We start from the raw sequence: 22,844 nt of genomic DNA, 5'->3' as shown, positions 1-22,844 counted from the left end.
ATTTCTGATTGTTTGCTTTTTAGAATATTGCCAAAGCAGTCCTAGGTGAGTTAGATAAGTACTAAAATTATGAAAACAAAGGATCCCAATTTTTTCTTATATCTATATTCATTCAGTCACTTATCAATAAATATTTATTGACCACCTCTACTGTGCTAGATATTGGATAATACAGTGACAATAGGGAAATGGTCTCTGCCTTCGTGAACCTGAGGGTATAACAATATGTTGATTATCTTTGATAGAAAAATCATAGTTATGAAAAAGATGAGATGAATTTTTGAGGATTTTTCTTCAAAGTTTGATTTTTCAAACTTTGTTAAAAATTTTAGTGGCAACTTGAAAAATGTGACAGATGAAATATGTTGATGGTTGTTTCCTCACTAAACCCTACTACAAGTAAAAGTAAAGGCGTAAAATAGGCATATACTCAAAAGGGAGAGAGGAAAACAGCAACCAGATTCTGGAAGATGGACAGCAGAAATACTAGTTGTAACCGATTTAGCACACCTGAAACAGCTGAATCCTAAGCCAGTAATATGAGAATCCCCAAAGCAGGCTAATTTGCACCTCTGACCCCCAGAAAGACTCAGGAATTGGGGGCACCAGGCATCGCTCAAAGCAAGAGTGCAGGACACAAGAGGATTAGTTGGAAGTCTATATAAGAAACAGGTACCCCCCCCAGATCTCAGATCTACACTATCCCCGTAGGAAACCTTGCCTTTCTGACCCTCATGGAAGACTGATAAGGTTAAATAGACAAAACTGTGGATTCAGGGACAGGGGGCACGGTTGAGGGAGAGGACACCGTCAAAGCTAGGGGGTGGCGTGGAGATTGCCACACTACACCGTGGAACTGCCATGGCCTCTTGCTTCCCCTTCCTTCTGAGAACGGTGGCTTCCTAGACAAGAGCTGGGAGGATTCCTCTCTGAGAACTGAGAACAGAAATCTACAGATGCTGTCGGCTAGTGGTTTTGCCAGTGAACTGGCCCAGCCAGATCTCCCTACAGTGATGCCTGTGGCTTAGCAAGCCCAGCCTACGCCGCAGACGCACATTTGTGATGATGTCACAATTTCTCTTTATATTTTGACTTCATTGTATTTCAATATCATTAGTTTGCTCTGTCCTACAATATATGTAAAAGCATTATTCTGAGAAGGGGTCTGTCGGCTTCAACAGACTGTCAAAGGACCCTTGGCATGTAAAGATGGAGGACTCCCCCCACATAGAGAGAGTTGATGATCACTTTTTTCTCTCCCCGTGGAACCGCACGTACATTTACTCATTCACTTCATCAGTATTTGTTGAGAGACTTCTATCTGCTAGACATTAGGCTAGGTTCTGGTGATACTACAATGAAAGCATCAGTTCGTGAATCCTGTATTTCTGGACATGTGTGGCTGATCATTTGTCAGTAGGCAGAAACAGACGTTGGCACTGAGGAAGAGAAAACGTTTGAAACCAAAGCAAGAGGCAAACAAAAGTCAAACATGATCAGAATTGTTGGGTTTTAATACAGTAATACAAATTGGTAAAAACTGCTGGGTTCCTGAATCAGCTGCGTCACTTCTCACAAGAGAGACTTGTGTTTCCTGCTGGTCAGTTCAACAGCTATTCCTCAAGGGAATGAAGGGAATTCTTGTCGGATGCCACAGTTTTTGAGCAATTGGTTATTTCGGTGCAAAAATGAAACAGTGGGATTCAGTCTGAAGTGGAGAAGTAGTTTATAGATTCCCTTATTCACAATGCAACCTAGCTGCATTTCATGTAATTATGTGCTATAGTCATGTGTTATTAAGCCTTACAGTTTCATCTGTCTTCTCCCCTCAGACTACCAGCTCATTCTTCCTCTTAGCTGAAGAGGACATGCTGTCTTGCTAGGCTTCAGGTTTAACTCTTAGGGCTCATGTAGGGACTCTCCTTTTCTGAGTCCCCTAAAACTTGATCTAATGGTCCTTTGCTCCCCCCTTATTCCACCTGGCATCCACTTAGCAAGTGTCCCTGCCTAGACCTATTGCACCTCAAAAATATTCCCATCCAACAATTTCTATTTTGATTAGCTAGCATTCCTTTTGGGTTTCCCATGTCAGCCTGACTTATATCAAAATATCATTTCTTGGAATGGACTTCTTTTTTGTCTGTTCCTATGCTACCGCCTTGGTTTTCAGCTTAAACTTCACTCTGAGGAGTTTCCTCCCTGGTTTCCAGTTTATATAGAGAGATTATACGTCTCTACATCTATCTGTAACTGACCCCTCTTCTTGTCTACCTCTTCTTCTTCTGCTTGGACCCTTTCTGTCACCATTTAAGCAAGCCTAGTCTCTCCCATCTTAAATGTTTAAAAATGGAGAGATGAATGGATGAATAGACTGACTGATGAACAGCAAACAATCTCAGAATCCCTATTCCCTTCTAGTTGTTGTCCTGTGTTCTCCTTTGTCAATATTTGCCTGTGCAGTCTATTACCCACAGGTCACTCACCCCTTAATCTACTCAAGTTTGGCTTGCACCTCCTACCAATTGACTGAACCTGTTTTTGCCAAGGCCACTATTGACCTCCATTTTAGCTATTTTTGAGCCCTCACCTTACTTGACTACCTGGTAGTGTTGAACTGGAAATTGCGTCTCACCCTGGCTTCTGTGATGCCGTGCTCCCCTGCCTTTCCTTCCCTCTCTCGCTGTCTTTTGCAGGCTCTTTCTCTTCTACCTGAGGGTTCCTCACAGTTCGGTCCTAGGTACTCTTCTCTTTTTATGCTTGCACTCTCTCCCTGTGTGCTGGTGATTCCCAAATATACATGGCCAACCCTGACCCCTCTTCTGGGCTCCAGACCCAAACATGCCCCTAGTGTGTCTCCCCTTGACTTTCTCATAGATCACACAAGCCCAGTATTTCCAAACCTGAATTAATATTCCCCCACCCAAATCTGCTTCTTTTTCAGTTTATCACAGTTTTGTGTATTACAAATTCTGCTCTCATTTGAGCTGAGAAATATTTCTATTTAATTTTCAGGAATTACTTTTTAGACATGTTTGAAGTTTCTACTCATGGTGTACTACTCATCTCTCTGTATATTTGTTAATTTAATAATCCAACAAATATTTATTGAGTACCTACCATGTGCCAGGTATTGTACTAGACCCTAGAAATATAGTGGTGAAAGAAACAAATTCCTTGCCCTCATGAGCCTAGATTTTAGAAGTGTTCATCATTACCTCATATAATTATTTCTAGATTATAATTTGCTAAACTAAATTGTATACTGGATAAAATTGATTTATTTTAGAAGCCTTAACAATCTTTTTTATGATAATGAACACTATACAAATTTGATACTTTTACTGATATGTTCTTTTCTCAACCACATAATTTCACAAATCCCTTGTAATTATGAGAATAAAAGAAGACATTTCTAAATATCTGCACACTGATATATGTTTTTCATAAGATTTTTTGAGCATATAGTTCAGCAAACATTTGTTGAGTTCTTACTGTGAGTCAGTCTGCTAGGTATTGGATATGTGATTTTAACATTGAAGACTTTAAAGGCATTTTTCTAAAAAGGGCATGTGTTCTTATTTATAAGAAAATAATGTCAAAGTGATACATTCATGTGTTATTAATTACCCTATACTTAACTATGGTATATGCATTCTGTGTTTTCATAATTTAACATTGAGCATTTGAAAAAATTCACAACAGGTTATTAACATGAATCCTCAGGTAGATAAATAAAACTAGAAGAAAAATAACATCTCAACATTTAAAACAGAGGCAGCTAAGTTAATTATAACTCACTGACATGGTAGCTGTACTTAAAAGGAAAAGGCCTGTAGATTTTTCTTTCCAGAAAATAGAAAAATGCAATCTTTGGTCCGTTCAGATAATGTTATTCATTAATTAATTCTTTGAACATAGAAGAGGCATTTTAGTGTAGTGGAAAGAACACATATTGAAGTTAGAGGATCTTTTTCGGTTCTCCACTTCCTGGCTGTGTGACACTGGGCAAGTCACTTTGTCATTAACCCCTCTCAGTCTTGGTTTCTTCGTCTGTAAAATAATATTTGTCATACCTAATTTAAACAATTTTCATATGGATGCAATGAGTTAATTCTCATGAAAATACTTCTTTAAAGTGTAAAACACAATGTAAATATCAGTTTCCACTTAAAGAGGTACTATTCAGATTTCAGATGACTATGAGTAAAATTAAAACATACAAATGAGAATCTTAAATTATTCTCCCATAATTTTCTTATTTGTAGGAAAGTTTTAAATTACATCTTTGTCTAATAAATGCCTAGTTTCTAATGTCATTCTCAGGATTCTGCTGTTACAATGTGCATGTCTCAAGATGCCTAGGTGAGGTTCAGGATCCATAAAGAGCGTGTTTGCATGAGGAGTCAGACAAGCCAACTCTCTAAGGCAGCTTTTTAGTTTCGTCCATCTCCCTTCCTGATGGATCCGTAGTGACTGACATCTATTCACGATTCTGTTCATTTGCATGTGCTCCTGAAGAGCCTGTTAAGTCTCTGTCAGTAAGTCCTGTCAGTCATTTGCCAAAATCATGACTCTGGGATAATTCTAGTTATTTTAAGGTAAATATTGAGATGGAAGTGCTGGGAAAGTAGGAGACCTAGAAACCAGTCAGAGGGTTCTTCTGTGGCCCCTGTTTTTCCTCTACTCAAACAATATTACACAATATTCAGATACTAATACATATGCTTTAGCCATTTGTAAAGGTTTTTTCCACCAGATATCAGAACAAATCCCCTGCCCTTGGACAGGAGGAGGGGAAGGGAGGCAGAGATGGCTTTGTCCTCAGGTGCCTCACAGATGCTTTTATAACTTTTCTTATGGGAGAAATTATTGGCTCAGGTAAGATTTATTCATAGACTATTTCTTATCTTAAGGCAGGCTCAGTGCCCAAGTTCAGTGGGCAGGTTTTATGTACATTATGTCACAGGGCTAGCGGGGACAACTTTTGAATTGAGATTCTTTTCAGAGAAACTTCTACTGTAGATTCCATTTGTTCAAATTATGTTCAATATACTTTTAATTTACTTGAAAACTATATTTAGCCATCATATTCTATATTAATATAGGATATATTAATCTATAAACAGAATATATAAACCTATAAATAGATTATTTTAATCTGTTTTCTAAGTGTCAGGGACTTTCAAACCCATAAGGGGAATTTAGCAAGAGACACCCTGGAATACTAACATTGTATAAATGTGATTAATAAATGTTTGCATTTTCCAAATTTCTTTTTAAATGTTTTATATTATACAATATTTCAAATGTAATAAAAACACAGCAAATGATATAGCAGAATCTCTGCACCCACTATTCACATATACAATTATGGACAATTTGTGGTTTTTTCCCATTCATTCAGCATATATTGAGAGAACACCTACTGTGATCCAGGCACTGTTCTCTCTAGGTGTTGGAATTCAGCAATTAACAAAATAGATAAAAATTTCCCCCTGAGGCAGATAATAACAAATAAATAAGTAAAATGTGTATGGAATATGTTAGATAATGGTAATTGACACAAAGATAAGTACAGTAGGAAAGAGAGATAGGAAGTAGCAGGGTAAGAGCAGCTTGGACTTTTAAATCAGGTGATCAGGAAAGGCTTCACTAAGAAGGTGACAGTTGAGTCAAGACTTGAAGGAAGTGAGAGAGCATGAGCCATATCAATATCCAGGAAAGAGATTTCTAGGTCGAGGGATCAGCCAGTGTTGAGGCCCTCGGGTGGGAATATGCCTGGGCTGTTTGTGAACAAAAAGGAGGTAAGTGTGGGTGTGTAGAGTGAGTGAGGATAGAGTAGTGGGAAAGAAGGACGTGGAGGTGGTCATCTGGAGGAAGGACTGTGCAGATCGTGCAGGGCATGGGAGACCATTGTAAGGACTATGGGTCCTCCGTGTGAAACGGGAGCCACTGGAGAGCTTTGCATAGAAGATGACACGGCCTGAGTTATCTAAAAAGATTCTGTTTGCCAAGCATGATGGTCCTGTAGTGGGACAAATCTGGAAACTTGGAGACCAGTTAGGAAGCTTTTGCATTAACCCCAGCAAGAGATGGCATTGATTTAGACCATGGGGTAGCAGAGTAGGTTGGAAGACATAGTCAGATTTTAGATATATTTTGACATTAGCACTAATGAAATTTCCTGATGGCTTGAATATAGGGTGTGAGAGAACAGGAGGAATCAATGGTAGCTCCAAGGTTTGGGGCCAGAGCAGCTGGAAGGATGAAGTTGCTGTCAACTAATATGCCGATGGGGAGGTTTTGGGTGGCTGGAGGAGTGCAGTTGAACCAGTTGAGTCTGAGATGTCTGTTAGACATACAGAAATGTGTAATAGGCAGTAGGATATATAAATCTGGAATTTGGGAGAGAAGTCTCATCTAGAGATAGGAATTTGGAATTTGCCAATATATAAGTAGTATTTAAAATCATGAAAATGAATGAGAATACCAACAGAGTAAGTATAGATAGAAAAGAAAAAACGACAAAGGTATAAACTCTAGTTATTCCAACATTAAGAGAGTCAAGAGAGGAAGATAAACCAGCAAAGGAGACTGAGAAAAAGGGATGAGGTGGTTGGGAAGAAAACAGGCAAGTGTGTTGTCCCCGGAAGCTAAGTGAAGAAGTGTTTCAGGGATGATAAATGATCAACTATATCAAATACTGTTGTTAGGTCAAGTAAGACACGGACTGAAAATTGAGCATTGGCTCAATTTAAACCTAAGAAGAGAGAGACTGGGGATAGATATATTGTCAGCCACAAATATAGAAAAAATGATTTTCTTAAAACCACATTTAGCAGCACAGGTGCAGGCAAAGAGTGGATTGAATTTAATCTTGTTTTAGTATCCTTACTTTATATGTTACATCCATAAACAATATATACTGTTAGCTTGTGTTTCTAAAATGTACATAAATGGCATATTATATTGCAGATTGTTTTTTATTTGACTTATTTTTAAGATTTATTCAAGCTGATAAATAGGAATCTATTTCATTCATTTTTGCTGCTCTATAATATTCTTTTATATGAATTATCTAGTTTATTTATCCATTCTGCTTCTGAGGTACATTTATGTTTCTGTGTTTTCTCTATCACAGTGTTGCAGTCTTTTTCTGATGTTATTGGTTTGTTGGAGTTCTTTAAATATTCCAGCTACCCATCCTTGATAATTATGCATTTTGTGAATTTCTTTTTCAGATCTTTTACTTGTCTTTAACTGTGATTAATGGTGTTCTTGTCATTATCAGATTTGACATTTTAATATAATCAAATTTACCAATCTCTTAGGATTTATATTATTTGAATCTTTAAAAAAATTTTAAATTGTGGCAAAATACACATAATGTAAAAATTATCATCTTAATCCTTTTTAAGTGTACACTTCAGTAGTGTTAACTATATTCACATTTTTTATGCAACAGATCTCTAGAACGTTTTCATCTTGCAAAACTAAACTCTGTACCCATTGAACAACAACTCCCCATCTTCCCCTCCTCCTAGCCCCTGGCAAATACCATTCCTCTTTCTGTTTCTATGAGTTTGACTATTTTAGATACCTAATATAAGTGGAATCATGCAGGATTTATCTTTTTGTGACTACTTACTTCAGTTAGGATAATGTCCTCAGTGTTTATCCATGTTATGGCATGAGACAGGATTTCCATCTTTTTTTAAGACTGAATAATATTTCATTGTATGTATGTACCACATTTTGTTTATCCATTCATCCACTGATGGACACTTGAGTTGCTTTCACTTAATTGGCTGTTGTGACTAATGCTGCAATGAACATGAGTGTACAAATATCTCTTTGAGATCATTCTTTCAATTCTTTTGCATATATGCCCAGAAGTGGAATTGCTGGATCATGTGACAATTCTATTTTTAATTTTTTGAGGAACCTTCATACTGTTTTCCATAGAAGCTGGAAATTTTACATTTTACATTTTACATTCCCATTAACAGAGCACAAGGGTTCCAATTTCTCCACATCCTCACCTATACTCTGTTTTTTTAATTGTGACCCTCCTAATGAGCATGAAGTGATATCTCATAGTTTTCATTTGCATTTCTGTAATGATTAGTGATGTTGAGTCATCTTTTTATATGCTTATTAGCCATTTGTATACCATCTTTGGATGAATGTTTATTGAAGTCCTTTGCCTATTTTTTAATCAAATTTATTTCCTTTTTTGTTGTTGAGTTGTAGGAGTTCTTTATATATTCTGGATATTAACCCCCTATCAGATATATGGTTTGCAAACTTTTTCTCCCATTCTGTAGGTTGTCTTTTTACTTTGCTTGTTTCCTTTGATGCAAGGAAGTTTTAAATTTTAATGTCGACTCATTTGTTTATTTTTGCTTTTGTTGCTGTGCTTTTGGTGTCAGACCCAAGAAATCACTGCCAAATCCAATGTAATGAAGCTTTCCCCCTACGTTTTCTTCTAGTAGTTTTATAGTTTTAGGTTTTACATTTAGATCTTCAGTTCATTTTGAGTTAATTTTTGTATTTGGGGTAAGGTAAGATCCAACTTTATTTTTTTGTGTGTATGAATATTCAGTTTTCCCAGCATCATTTGTTGAAGAGCCTATCCTTTCCCCATTGGCACCCTTGTCAAAGATCATTTGACCATGTGCATAAAGATTTATTTCTGGGCTCTTTATTCTGTTCCATTGGTCTGTATGTTTGTCTTTATTTAAGTCAAAAATGTTTTGATTGCTGTAGTTTTGTAATACGTTTTGAAATCAGGAAGTGTGAGACCTCCAACTTTGTTCTTCTTTTTCAAGATTGTTTTGGCTATTAAGGGTCCTTTGAGATTCCATATGAATTTTAAGATTTTTTTTCTATTTCTACAAAAAGGTTATTGGGATTTTGATAGGGATTATGTTGACTCTCTAGATCACTTTGGTTAGTGTGGATGTTTTAACAATATTGTCTTCCAGTCCATGAGCATGGGGTGTCTTTCCATTTATTTGTGTCTTTTAAAATTTCTTTCATAATATTTTGTAATTTTAATTGTCCAAGTCTTTTGACCCCTTGGTCGAGTTAACTTCTAAGTATTTTATTATTTTTGATGCTTATTTTAAATGGGATTTCCCCCCCCTTAATTTCCTTTTGGTATTGTTCATTGTTAGTGTATAAAAACATAACTAATTTTTTTAATTAATTAATTTTATTTATTTATTTTTGGCTGCATTGGGTCTTGGTTGCTGCACACGGGCTTTCTCTAGTTGCGGTCAGCGGGGGCTACTCTTCGTTGCGGTGCACGTGCTTCTTATTGTGGTGGCTTCTCTTGTTGCAGAGCATGCGCTCTAGGCGTGCAGGCTTCAGAGTTGTGGCACGTGGACTCAGTAGCTGTGGCTCGAGGGCTCTAGAGTGCAGGTTCAGTAGTTGTGGCTCACGGGCTTAGTTGCTCCACAGCATGTGGGATCTTCCTGGACCAGGGCTCGAACCCACGTCCCCTGGATTGGCAGGCAGATTCTTAGCCACCGCGCCAGCAGGGAAGTCCCATAACTAATTTTTGTATGTTGATTTTGTATCCTGTAATATTGCTGGTTCTCTTATTAGTTCTCACGGGCTTTTTGTGTGTGAAATCTTTAGGGTTTTTTACATATAAGATCATATTATCTGCAAGCAGACATAATTTTACTTCTTCCTGACCAATTTGGATGTCTTTTATTTCTTTTTCTTGCCTAACTGCTCTGGGTAAGACATTCAGCGCTATGTTGAATAGAAATGGTGAGAGGGCACATCCTTACCTTGTTACTCATCTGAGAGGAAAGCTTTCAGTTTTTCACCATTGAGTATGATGTTTGCTGTGGGCTTTTCATACCTGGTTTTGTTATGCTGAGGTAGTTTCATTCTATTCCTAGCTTATTGTTAAGTGCTTTTTTTTTTATCATGAAAAGATACTGAATTTTGTCAAATGCTTTTTCTGTATCAGTTGAGATGATCATGTGGTTTTTGTCCTTCATTCTGTTAATGTGGTGTATTACATTGATGGATTTTTTGAATCTTGAACCGTTCTTTCATTCCAAGATCTCACTTGGTCACGGTGTATAATCCTTTTTATGTGCTGTTGAATTCAGTTTGCTAGCATTTTTTTTTTGGAAGAAAAATTAAGTCTTATTTATGTTTAAAACGAAACCACTAGGAAAATATATCACAGTCTTGAAATAGCAAACAGACAGGCTATATTATCATTTCAAGTAATAAGTTGGTAAAAACACAACGAGGTCCTTGATAAAACGATAAGGTGCCAGAACTGGGGCAAGAACAACACATGTCGCAAAAGTGTTATTTGGTAATGAAGGGCTGTCCCGTTTTTTGCTCTAAAGGAGTCACAGCTTGCCCCTGAGTTGCTTTCTTTTTCTCCTCTGACCTTCGTGTTGCCAAGGGATCGTTTCAACAGAGCTCTGTTATTACAGGGGGCAAAGTAAGCAATACTGGGTTTAGGCTTTCGTTCTATTTTGTTTTATGAAAGCCAGATTTTTCCAAAGCCAGTACTTCATAACTCTCTTAATTAAGCAGCTAACATTCCCTTTCGCTGTTCATTCCTGAATACTAGCATGTAGCACAGGCAAAATACCCTTTCCCTTCAAGGGTGAGTGTCACTGCAAGATTGTCTTGTCACTCGGCTGACTCTGCTGCAGACAGCCTCAGGGCTCAGCATGGCTGCCAGTTAGAGGAAAGGTTTGGTTCCCCTACCAGTGTGATAGCGCTTCTTATATTTTTGCAGCGTCTCCAGGCTGAAAGATGTAATGTGTGAGAATTTTAAGAAATGCACATCCACATCTTGATGGCCAGAAAGGACCCTTTCAAAGTTTTTATCCAAACTACCTCTCCCAACTCTACATCTTTAAAGTAACTTCATGCCCTTGTATATAAAACAAAACCGGGCTTCCCTGGTGGCGCAGTGGTTGAGAGTCCGCCTGCCGATGCAGGGGACACGGGTTCGTGCCCCGGTCCGGGAAGATCCCACATGCCGTGGAGCGGCTGGGCCCGTGAGCCATGGCCGCTGAGCCTGCGCGTCCGGAGCCTGTGCTCCGCAAGGGGAGAGGCCGCGGCAGTGAGAGGCCCGCGTACCGCAAAACACCAAAACCAAAACCAAAAAAAAAAACAAATTCCCAGAAGCCCCCTTCCCCTTCTAAGTTAGTGACCTCCTGGATTTTATTTCCAGTTTATGGAACATGTTGTAGTGATCCTTCTGGCAAACAGGAGGTTGGCAACAAATAGAAACACCTCTCCTCCCACTCCACCAGCTCATAAGCAGGTCAGATGAACCTGCCAGCCTGTTGGTATCTGTGTACCGAGAGAATCTGGTACCTTGGAGGGCTCTGGTTTGGTACAAGGGAGACTCCCTGTTGCCAGGATAAGCCCTGGCCACATGAAATTCAGGCTCACAAAAACTCTCCTGTGCTATCTCTGACCCAAATTTTAGCACCAGGTTTTTTTCATTTTCTAGGATTCAAACACGAACCAGTGTCCAGAGGCAAGTGACATAGGCCTTAAACTTGCTGCCATCCTTAATTTCCTCATTCATAAACTTTCCTTAGAAAACCCAAATCCCCATTCCTCTTTTTAAATAGATTCCTGCCTTCAGCCCCGATGGCCAATAGCAGACATCTCTTTCCCAGTGGATGAGAGAGACTCCTTCATCTTCTTGGTCATGGTTGGGATGAGGTTCATGTGGTCATCCACACACGTGGCCACGCAACTCTCCAGCTGCCGCTTCACCTGAAGCTCTTTACTCCCCGCATCTATTGAATCTTTGGCTTTGTCATTGCAATGCATAGTGCACCCGGCCAGGCGGTTCTGGAACTTCTCCAACTTGCTGGTCACCAGGGCCTGGGCTTGAGCCAGAGGTGCATGGCAGTGCTCAATGCACTGGTGCACTTGCTGCATGGACGCCTGGCTGTCCTCACAACAGCCGGCGCTGCACCGGAACATGAGGCCCTGAATCTTCTGGATGTTCTCTCTCCAGACTCTTCACCTTAGAGTCCACCGCCTCCTACACCCGGAGCTGCTACAGCTCCGCCATGGCCACCCCATGCTGCTCCCCACGGCGCCGGCGCCCACATGGACTCCCGCGCTGGAGCCCGCCCCCAGTTTGCTAGCATTTTGCTGAGGACTTTTACATCAGTTTTCATCAAGAATATTGGGCTGTAATTTTCTTTTCTTGTAGTATCTTTCCTTGGCTTTGGTATCAGGGTAATGTTGGTCTCATAAAATTAGTTTGGAAGTGTTCTCTTCAGTTTTTTAGGGGAAGTTTGAGGAGGAATGGTCCTACTACTTCTTTAAATGTTTTTTAAGAATGTCCAGTAAGCCATCTGGTCCTGGCCTTTTCTTTGTTGGGAGATTTTTGATTACTAATTCAGTGTCCTTACTGATTATGAGTTTGTTCAAATTTTCTATTCATGATTCAGTCCTGGTAGATTGTATGTTTCTAGAAATTTATCCATTCGAAATTATTCAATTTGTTGGTGTATAATTTAGTTTCTTGTAAGGTCTTCTCTTTAATTTCTGATTTTAGTTGAATCTTCTCTCTCTTTTTCTTAATCTAGCCAAGAGTTTGTCAGTTTTGTTTATCTTTTCAAAAATCTAAGTTTTGCTAATTTTTTTCTGTTCTGTTTTCTGTTTCATTTATTTTTGCTTCAATCTTTATCATTTCTTTCCTTCTGCTAACTTCTGGTTTAGTTTATTCTTTTTCTAGTTCCTTGAGGTGTAAAGTTAAATTGTTGATTTCTTTGAATCTTTTAAAATGAAATCCATTCCTGTCTCAATGAACTAAGATATTCTCTTTTGTTTTCTTTTCGAAATTAGCATATTGAAATCTTTAATTTATTAGGAATTAATTTATATATATGTGTGGGGATCTTATTTTTTTCTCTTTTTATATAGATAACCCAGTTGACTAAACTATTCATTGAATAGTCAGTTAATCCCTTCCCTAGTGATTTGAAAAGCAACTTCGTCATATGCCAAATTCCTGTGCATGCTTGTGAGTCTATTTCTAGGCTCTTCATTCAATTCCATTTGTCTGCTTGCCTCTCCCTGAGTCAAAATTGAAAAATCTGAAGGGCCATAGCTTTATAGTATGTCTTTAATCTGGAAAGGTGAGATCTTTCCCCTCTTCAATCTTTTTGGGGTACGCGGGCCTCTCACTGTTGTGGCCTCTCCCATTGCAGAGTACAGGCTCTGGACGCGCAGGCTCAGCGGCCATGGCTCACGGGCCCAGCCGCTCCGTGGCATGCGGGATCGTCCCGGACCGGGGCACGAACCCATGTCCCCTGCATCGGCAGGCGGACTCTCAACCACTGCGCCACCAGGGAAGCCCTCCCCTCTTCACTCTTATCCTGTCATTCTCTCCTTATTTCCCCTGACCTTCCTCCTGCCTCTTCACTGTCTTTGCTATTCTTGGTCTTTTGTTCCTCAGTGTGTACTGAATTTATAAATTAATTTGGAGCACTGTCTTTGCTATTCTTGGTCTTTTGTTCCTCAGTGTGTATTGAATTTATAAATTAATTTGGAGAAAACTGTGATCTTTGGATATTGAATCTAACAACACAAATTTGCATAAATATTGATATTTTCCCATTTATTTCCTTGTCTTTTATGTCTTTCAATAATGTTTTCTAATTTTTGTAATGATTTATACATATATTATTAGATTTATTTCTATTAACTTATTTTCCTATTCCTGTTCCTAGTGACAAAAATTAGAATATCTTTTTTTCTTGGCAAAGCATAGGAATGTTGTTGATCTTGTACATAGCAATATTGGTGAATTCATATTAGTTCCACTAATTTGAAGATTCACTTGGATTTTTTATGTAGATGACTATATTAAAAGAAAAATCAGAACTACTATTTGTAAGTAATGATGGCCTTGTATCTTTTTGATTCTCATACTTTTTATTTTGTGTGTGTTTGGGGATGTGTGGTTTGGTTTGGTTTTGTTGCTCTGTCTACTAAGTTTTATATGTATATATCCTTGCTTTTTACTTTAAGGCCATGTGTTTTAGGTTTTAGCCATTTAGTATGGTATCTGCTCTAGGTTTTTGATAGACAAATTATATTCTTAGTATACTGATATAAGGAAATTCTTATGGTTTTTTTCTTTAATCACCTAGTGGTGTGAGTTACATTAATAGGTTTTTTCTTTTTCAATGTTAAGCCATCTTTCAATTATTGGAATAAACTTTACTTTCTGTGACATATATTTTTAATATATTTCTGGATTTTGTTTGCTAATATTTTATTTAAGATTTTATTGTCTAAGTTGACCTGTAATTTTCCTTTCTAATATTGTATTTGTCTGATTTTGGCATCATGATTATACTAACATCATGAAAGTAATTTGGAATAGTTTATATAAGATAGACAGTTCCTCTGAAGGTTTCCTCTGAATGCACTTCTAGCTATCAGCGTGTATTTTTTTCTTTTTTTTCCCTTCTAGGTGCATATGAGTGGCTTTTCAAATACTGATTTAATTTTTAAAAACTATTTATACTTATATGCAGGTTTTCAATTTTTTCTTGAGTCAATGTTGGTAAGTTATGTTTTTATAGAAAATGTTATAGTTTTGTTTTTAAATTATTTGGCATAATATTATTCATAGAAGTGCTTTAGTTTTTAATCTGTATTGTAACTGTAGTAATGTTTCCTTTTAAATGACTAATATTACTGATTTGTAACTTTCTTCCTCTTTTCTTACTCAATTTTCTAGAGATTTCTCCATTTTATTAGTCTTTTTCCAGAAACAGCTTTTATCAAGCCTCTCAATTTTTCTGTTTCTTTGATGATCTTCCTTTATTACTTCATTCCTTTTACTTTCTGTTAGTTTCTTTTGTATTCTTTTATTAAACTTTTGAGTTGGACATCCAGCTCACTAATATTTAATCATTCTTTTTTTAATAAAACTGAATTTCTAAGAACAGCTTTAGATGTATCTCGCAAGTTATAATATATAGCATTTTTACTGTTATTTATTGTGGTTTTTTACCTTGGGCCATGAATTATTTAAAAATAGCTTCTTAAGTTTTCATGTATATAGGATTTTTGAGCTACCTTTTTGTAAATGAGTTTTAGTTTTATTGCTTTCTGTTTGGACAAGAAAACATACATGGTTTTATTTCTGTGGTTTTTGAGATTTGCTTTGTGACCTATTATTTGGTTAACTTTTGTAAATGTGCCATGAATACTTGAAAAGACTGTATAGTCATTCTCTGTTAGATATCAAATTTTATATATTTTCATGAACATCATGCATATCTTCCATAGCTTCACCAATTATTTTCCTGCTTGATCAGTCAGTTATAAAAGAGGTATGTTAAAGCGCCCACTATGATTGCGGATTTGTCCGTTTCTTCTTGGAAATCTCACCCTTTTTGCTTGATGTGGTTTAAGGCTCTTCAAAAATTTTTGATTGTGTTAGTCTTGGAATAGTGTCATTTTCTAGTGAAATGTTCCTTTTATTATTATGTAGTGACCCTGCCTAATTTTAATAATTTTTTTGCCTTAAAGTTCATTTTCCTGCTATTAATAAAGATATTCCAGCTTTCTGTTGGTTAATGCTGGTCTGATATATCTTTTTCTATCTCTTTACTTTCAATATTTCTTTGTCATTATGTTTTTGGTGTGCCTTTTGTAAATAACATATAACTGGATTTTGGTTTTGATCCAGAGTGTTTCTATCTTTTAACTGGTGAGTTAAATCTGTATATTATGACTGCTGATATATTTTTATTTATTTCTCTTATCTTGCTGTGTGTTTCTCTTTATCATAATTTCTCTTTGCTTTTTTCCCCTTCTTTCCTCTCTTCTATTTAAATGATTAAGATTTCTTTATTTCATTTTCCCAGTTGTCTAGAAGTTATATATATTCTATATCTGTTCTTTGAGTGGTTATTACCCTGAAATTTTTAACTTATGCAGGCATACCTTGGAGTTATTGTGGGTTCAGTTTCACCACCACAGTAAAGCAAGTCACATGAGCTTTTTGGTTTCCCAGTGCATATAAAGGTTATGTCTATGCTAAACTGCAGTCTATTAAGTATGCTATAAATAGCATTATGTCTTTAAAAAAGTGCATACCTTAATTTAAAAATACTTTATTGCTAAAAATGCTAACCACCACCTGAGCCTTCAGTGAATCATAATCTTTTAGCTGGTGGAAGATCTTGCCTCCATGTTGGTGGCTGCTGACTGATCAGGGTGGTGGTTGCTGAAGGTTGGGCTCACTGTGGCCATTTCTTAAAATAAGACAACAATGGAGTTTGTCGCATCAGTTGACTCTTCCTTTTACAAATGATTTCTCCGTAGCATGCAATGCTGTCTGGTAGCATTTTACCCAGAATAGATCTTTCAAAACTGGAAACCTCTTAAATCCTGACACTGCTTGATAAACTAAATTTATGTAACATTCTAAATCCTTTATTGTCATTTCAACAATATTCACATCTTCACCAAGAGTAGATTTCATCTCAAGAAACCACTTTCTTTGCTCATCCCTAAGAAGCAGCTCACCGTCTGTTAAAATATTATCATAAAATTGGAGCAATTCAGTCACATCTTCAGGCTCCACTTCTAATTCCAATTCTTTTGCATTTTCTACCATATCTGCAGATACTTCCTCCACTGAAGTCTTGAACCCCTCAAAGTCCCCCCAGGAGAGTTGGAATCAACTTTTTTCAAACTCCTGTTAATGTTGGTATTTTAACCACTTCCCATGAATCACAGATGTTCTCAGTGGCATCTAGAATGGTGGATCCTTTCCGGAAAAGTTTCAGTTTACTTTGCCCAGATCCATCAAAGGAATCACTTGTCTATGGCACCTATAGCCTTAAATGTATTTCTTAAATAATAAGACTTGAAAGTTGAAATTACTCCTTGATCCATGGGCTGCAGAATGTATGCTGTGTTAGCAGGCATGAAAATAACATTAATCTTATTGTACATCTCCATCAGAGCTGTTGGGTGACAAGGTGCATGGTCAGTGAGCAGTAATATTGTGAAAGGAATCTTATTTTCTGAGCAGTAGATCTTTGTTTTTGTTTTTGTTTTTGTTTGGCGATACATGGGCCTCTCACTGCCGTGGCCTCTCCCGTTGCGGAGCACAGGCTCCGGACGCGCAGGCCCAGCGGCCATGGCTCACGGACCCAGCTGCTCCGTGGCATGTGGGATCTTCCCAGGCCGGGGCATGAACCCGTGTCCCCTGCATCGACAGGCGGACTCTCAACCACTGTGCCACCAGGGAAGCCCTGAGCAGTAGATCTTAAAACAGTAGGCTTAAAATACTCTATAAACCATGTTATAAACAGATGTGCTGTCATCTAGGCTTTGTTGTTTCATTTAAAGAGCACAGGCAGAGTAGATTTAGCATAATACTTAATGGTCCTAGGATTTTCAGAATGGTAAATGAGCACTGGCTTCAACTTAAAGTCACCAAATGCATTAGCCCCTAACAAGAGAGTCAGTCTATCCTTTGAAGCTTTGATGCCAGGCACTGACTTCTCTCCAGCTAGGAAAGTCCTAGGTGGCATCTTCTTCCAATAGAAGGCTGTTTTATCTACCTTGAAAATCTGTTGTTTAGTGTAGCCGCCTTCATTAATTATCTTAGCTAGATCTTCTGGATACCTTGCTGCAACTTTTATGTCAGCACTTGCTGCTTCACCTTGCACTTTTATGTTATGGAGACAGCTTCTTTCCTTAAACCTCCTGAGCCAACCTTTGCTAGCTTCACTTTTGCAGCTTCCTCGTCTCTCTCAGGACTTCATAGAATTGAAGAGAGTTAGGGCCTTGCTCTGGATTAGGCTTTGACTTGAGAGAATGTTTTAGCTGGTTTGATATATCCAGACTACTAAAACTTTCTCCAGATCAGCAATAAGGCTATCTTGCTTTCTTATCATTCATGTGTTCACTGGAGCAGCACTTTTAATTTCCTTCAAGAACTTTTCCTTTGCATTCACAATTTGGCTAACTGTTTGGTGCAAGAGACCTACCTTTTGGCCTTCTTGGCTTTTGACATGCCTTTCTCTCTAAGCTTAGTCACTTTTAGTTTTTGATTTAAAGTGAGAGTGTGACTCTTCCTTTCACTTGAACACTTAAGGGTCATTGTAGGGTTATTAATTGGCCTAATTTCAATATTGTTTTGTCTCAGGGAATAGGGGAGCCCGAGGAAAGGGAGAGAGATGGGGGAACAGCCAGTTGGTCTCAGATCACATACAACATTTATCGATTTAAGTTTGCTGTCTTATATATGGGCCCAGTTCATGGCACCCCAAAACAATTACAATAGTAACATCAAAGATTACTGATCACAGGTTAGCACAACAAATATAATAATAATGAAAAAGTTGGAAATATTGCAAGAATTACCAAACTATAACACAGAGACAAGAAGTGAGCAAATGCTGTTGGAAAAAATGGTGCCAATAGACTTGCTCGTCACAGGGTTGCCACAATCTTCAACTTGTAAAAAGCACAATATCTGTGAAACACAGATAAACACACAATAAAGCAAAGCACAGTAAAACGAGGTATGCCTGTATACTGACTTAACAGAGTCTAAAATTAACAATTATGTCTATGATTGTCATGACCACTACAAGAACAGTAGAATGTTTTAGCTTCGGTTATCCATCTCGTTTTATATGTTATTGTTACTTATTATTTTAGTCCCATCTTGTGTTATATTTCCCAGATTGATTACTGTGTAATTATTATTTTCATTTTATAAATTCAAAACTTGTTTAGATTTTCTCACATGTTTACCTGTTTTCTCTGCTCACTACTGCTTTTTACATCTTACTCTTTTCTTGTGAGTTCAGTTTATTTCTGAAGTGCATCCTTTAGATGTCTTTTTAAACAAGGATCAATGAATAGTAAACTCTATCTTTGTCTTAAAATTTATTTTGCCTTGCATATTCAGTGATAATTTAGCTGGATATGAACATACCTAGGAATGGACTAGGTTTTTGTCTTTGGTATCTTTTTATTGTAAAACAAAACACAAAAACAAAATGAAAGTATGGCTTAGTGAGTTATTACTATAAAGCAAACACTCTTATAACCACCATTCAAGTTAAAAAATAGAAATTTGCTACCCATGGATATATTTTTATTTAGTCTGCTTGGGACTCTCGCAGCATTCAGGATAATTTTCTCAAATATGTCATATACTTCACAGATTCTCTTTAGTTGTGTCTAATCTGTTTAGTCTGCCTATTTTTATTGTATTTTTTCATTTATACAGTTCTATTGTATTCTTTTTCATATCTTTCTGGTCTTTTCTATGCTGCTATATTGTTTTATGGATATTTTCCTTTCTTTATGTCTTTCATCTTTTACAACATACTAGGCCTTTTCTAGATTGCTCTTCTAGTATTTCAAGTAATTCTTCTGTTTTTTTTGCACTGTATAGTTCACTAATTTGTAATTTTGAGACTCCAGTGCTTTATCTGTGTGAATCCTGAGGCAGCTAAGTAGTGGGAATTCCTCTGGTTCTGTCATATGTTCCAGAGTTGTCACCATGTTGGACCAGATTTTCTCACTTTCCCATACTATGGAGGAAAGAGTAAATTTAGGTCCCAAATCTACAAGAGCCACAAGCCTAGGGATTTGATTCCACAAGAGGAACATTTATTTGTTTGTTTTTAAATCTAGGGCTCAGACAGAAACAAATCTGGGCTACTGGGTGAATTTATTTTTTCTAGACTTTGCTTTCATTGAGGGTTCAGCTTTCTTAGATTCCAAGGTTTACACAAGAGTAGTAATTCCAGTCCACCTCTTTAGAGCCGAGGGCCTCATCTTCTGTCCTTATAAAAGTATTGAAATTCAAGCTTCTGGATTGCTAGGATCTGAAACAACTTCCCTTCCTTTCCTTTGTGCTGCCGCGGCCCAGGTCCTATGGATACCTCTGTTTTTCAGCATCCTGTTTGTGGCTGGCACCTAGGGATTCCCCTTTCTGTCTTGGGAGCATAGACTTGGATGATTAGCAATGCAATATTTCTTCTTAAAAATCCAACATTTGGATATTTGTTTTGAGATTTGTCAAAATTGAGATGGGAAAAAATACAGAATGGAGGAATAAAAATTTCTTTGGTAATTTTACATTTAACTCACAAATTTATCTATATATCATAAGCAGGTAAGATCAAGATAAAACATTGGCAAATAAAAGCTAGGCATGATTTAATCTCGTGTTTATTGAGAAATGCCTGAGGGTTTGGCAGTTGAGTTTCTATTTGGATTCTTCCTTAGAAGGAAACCAGTTTTTTGTCCAGTGTTACCTGATCTTTCTCTCTAAGGCACAGTGAAGCCTCCTTGATCAGCTGATACTTAAACACAAGAATACTCCGTATTGGGCTTCCCTGGTGGCGCAGTGGTTGGGAGTCCGCCTGCCGATGCAGGGGACGCGGGTTCGTGCCCCGGTCCGGGAAGATCCCACATGCCGCGGAGTGGCTGGGCCCGTGAGCCATGGCCGCTGAGCCTGCGTGTCCAGAGCCTGTGCTCCGCAACGGGAGAGGCCACAATAGTGGGAGGCCTGCATACCGCAAAAAAAAAAAAAAAAAAGAATACTCCGTATTATGTGCCAGGATGGTGCACACACTGCTTTTACTATTTTCACATTCAATTAAATTCTCCTTCACAATCTTTTAACACTGTAGTGTTTAATAAGTAATGTTGCTTATAAAACAGTATGGACTTAACTGCAAAATTGGCTGATTGCCTGTCTCCTTGAGAAAAATATTAATTTTTAATAAATAAACAATAATCACAATAGAGTTTAGCTATGCTATCCTAGCCTTTTTATATCATAGTTCATAACACATTACCTTGAAATCGTTTTTGTCCCCACCACAGACCTTCCCCTATCATACTTCATCAGTTTGTCTTCTGGGTACAATTATTTGAAAGGCATTCTGCATACATTCTAGATCAGTGGTCCCCAACCCCCAGGCCGCTGACAGGTACCTGTCCACTGCCTGTTAGGAATTGGGCCACACGGCAAGAGGTGAGTGGCGAGTGAGCAAAACTTCATCTGCCGCTCCACATCACTCCCCATTGCTTGCATTGCTGCCTGAACCATCTCCCCATTCCCCCCCTTCCCCTGGTCCATGGAAAAATTGTCTTCCAAAAATCGGTCCCTGGTGCCAAAAAGGTTGGGGACCGCTGCTCTAGATAACATGCATCTTCCTAGGCAGATAAACACAAATTCAAAAGTTAAAATTGGGGCTATTTTTTTACAATAGAAGATAAACTCTTAGGAAATTGAGACTGACACACTAAAAGTTAGAATTCGGCAGGAGTAACACTTCCATTTGGGGCAGAGGAAGAGGAAGCAGATACAGAATTGCAAGAGGCTAAAATGGCAATGTTTTAAAATAACAGAGAGACTTAAGAAATACTTTGTCTTTGTTTACTATTATTCCTCAGGGATTGGAACTTCCCAACACTTAAGCTTAATTTTGCTGACTCTTGGAATGTTTATAAATTAAATAATTATCTCTTAATTATTTATTAATGTAGACACTACCTACGTCCCTCCCTCCTCCCCCCAAAAAACAGAGAAGCTAAAATGAATTTTAAAAAAGCCCAGAAATCACACAGAGAAGGTAGAAGAAATATCTTTGAGGACTTAATGTAGTTCTGAGCTTCCTGTATGTCAAGACAATGGAGAACTGAACTACATCGTTGCATAGTTCTCATTGTCAGATAAAGAAAAAAAAGAGACATGGAAAGTGGTGGTGACTATCAGATCTTTCCCACAGTAATCAATAAGATCCATATGTTTCTTACTGGTTTTACACTAAACTTATGAATATCTAGTATTTTGAAGAAGAGAGTACAGATTTTCATGACTTTCAAGTTGTAAAATTTAATCATTGTCACATACTTAAAAGAAAATATGCATTATTCCAAAGTGGCTTGTAACACAGATATGCCTATAAATAGAAATGAAAATGTATATGTACTAAAAAGTCTAGTTTTCTAAATAAATAAAAATCTAGAGAAGCCATAAATCAAAACTTGTAATCTTTTTACTCATAAACCATTTTGGAGAATTATTTTTATTTTCTTTCAATATATCTAAACCTGATTTAGGATATGTTTTAAAGATATCTTTTAAGATGAGATCAAATGACACAGACATAGAAAAGAAACTTATGGTTACCAAAGGGGAAAAGGGGAGGAGGGATAAATTTGGAAGTTGGGGTTAACAGATACACACGACTGTACCTAACATAGATAAACTACAAGGACCTACTATATAGCACAGGGATCTGTATCCAATATCTTGTAATAACCATTATAATGGAAAAGAACCTAAAAAAAGAATATACATATGTATATATGTATAACCAAATCACTTTGCTGTATACCTGAAACATTGTGAATCAACTATACTTCAATAAATTAATTAATTGTAACTAAAACAGTTGACTGGAATTCACAAAGAAAGATGAGATCAAATGATAAATACTATGACTTAGCAATTTTTCTGTGTTTCTTTATGTCAGCTATATAATGATTTTTACTTAATATCCTATAAAGGGCTATTGTATAATAAATAGTGTATTAACTAAAAACACTACATATTTAGTTTTATGAAGCTTGGGAATTTTTTTTTTTAGCTTTTCAAACTGTGACCAGGCTTTACTTCATACACATTCTTTTTTGTTCGTTTTGTTTTTTATATATATACTTTTTTTAAATTGGAGTATAATTGCTTTACAATTTATGTTAGTTTCTGCTGTAGAACAAAGTGAATCAGCTATATGTATACATACATCCCC

The 22,844-nt window shown here is 37.3% G+C and overlaps 1 protein-coding gene and 1 pseudogene across 7 annotated transcripts in view; one reads left to right on the top strand and one right to left on the bottom strand.

The window, feature by feature from the left end:
• Positions 1-22,844, top strand: part of RPS6KA5 (ribosomal protein S6 kinase A5) — a gene marked incomplete at both ends in the record, with an annotated part of 180,087 nt that overhangs the window by 111,742 nt on the left and 45,501 nt on the right. The gene's annotated exons all lie outside the window — the stretch shown is intronic.
• On the bottom strand, positions 11,644-12,125 carry LOC307050848 (protein FAM136A-like; annotated as a pseudogene). Its single transcript has one exon. The product of its transcript is annotated as a protein FAM136A-like (transcript).

The sequence above is a fragment of the Hyperoodon ampullatus genome (assembly GCF_949752795.1).
Source record: "Hyperoodon ampullatus genome assembly, chromosome: 3".
NCBI lineage: Eukaryota > Metazoa > Chordata > Mammalia > Artiodactyla > Ziphiidae > Hyperoodon > Hyperoodon ampullatus.
This window is presented reverse-complemented; position numbering and strand designations above follow the sequence as displayed.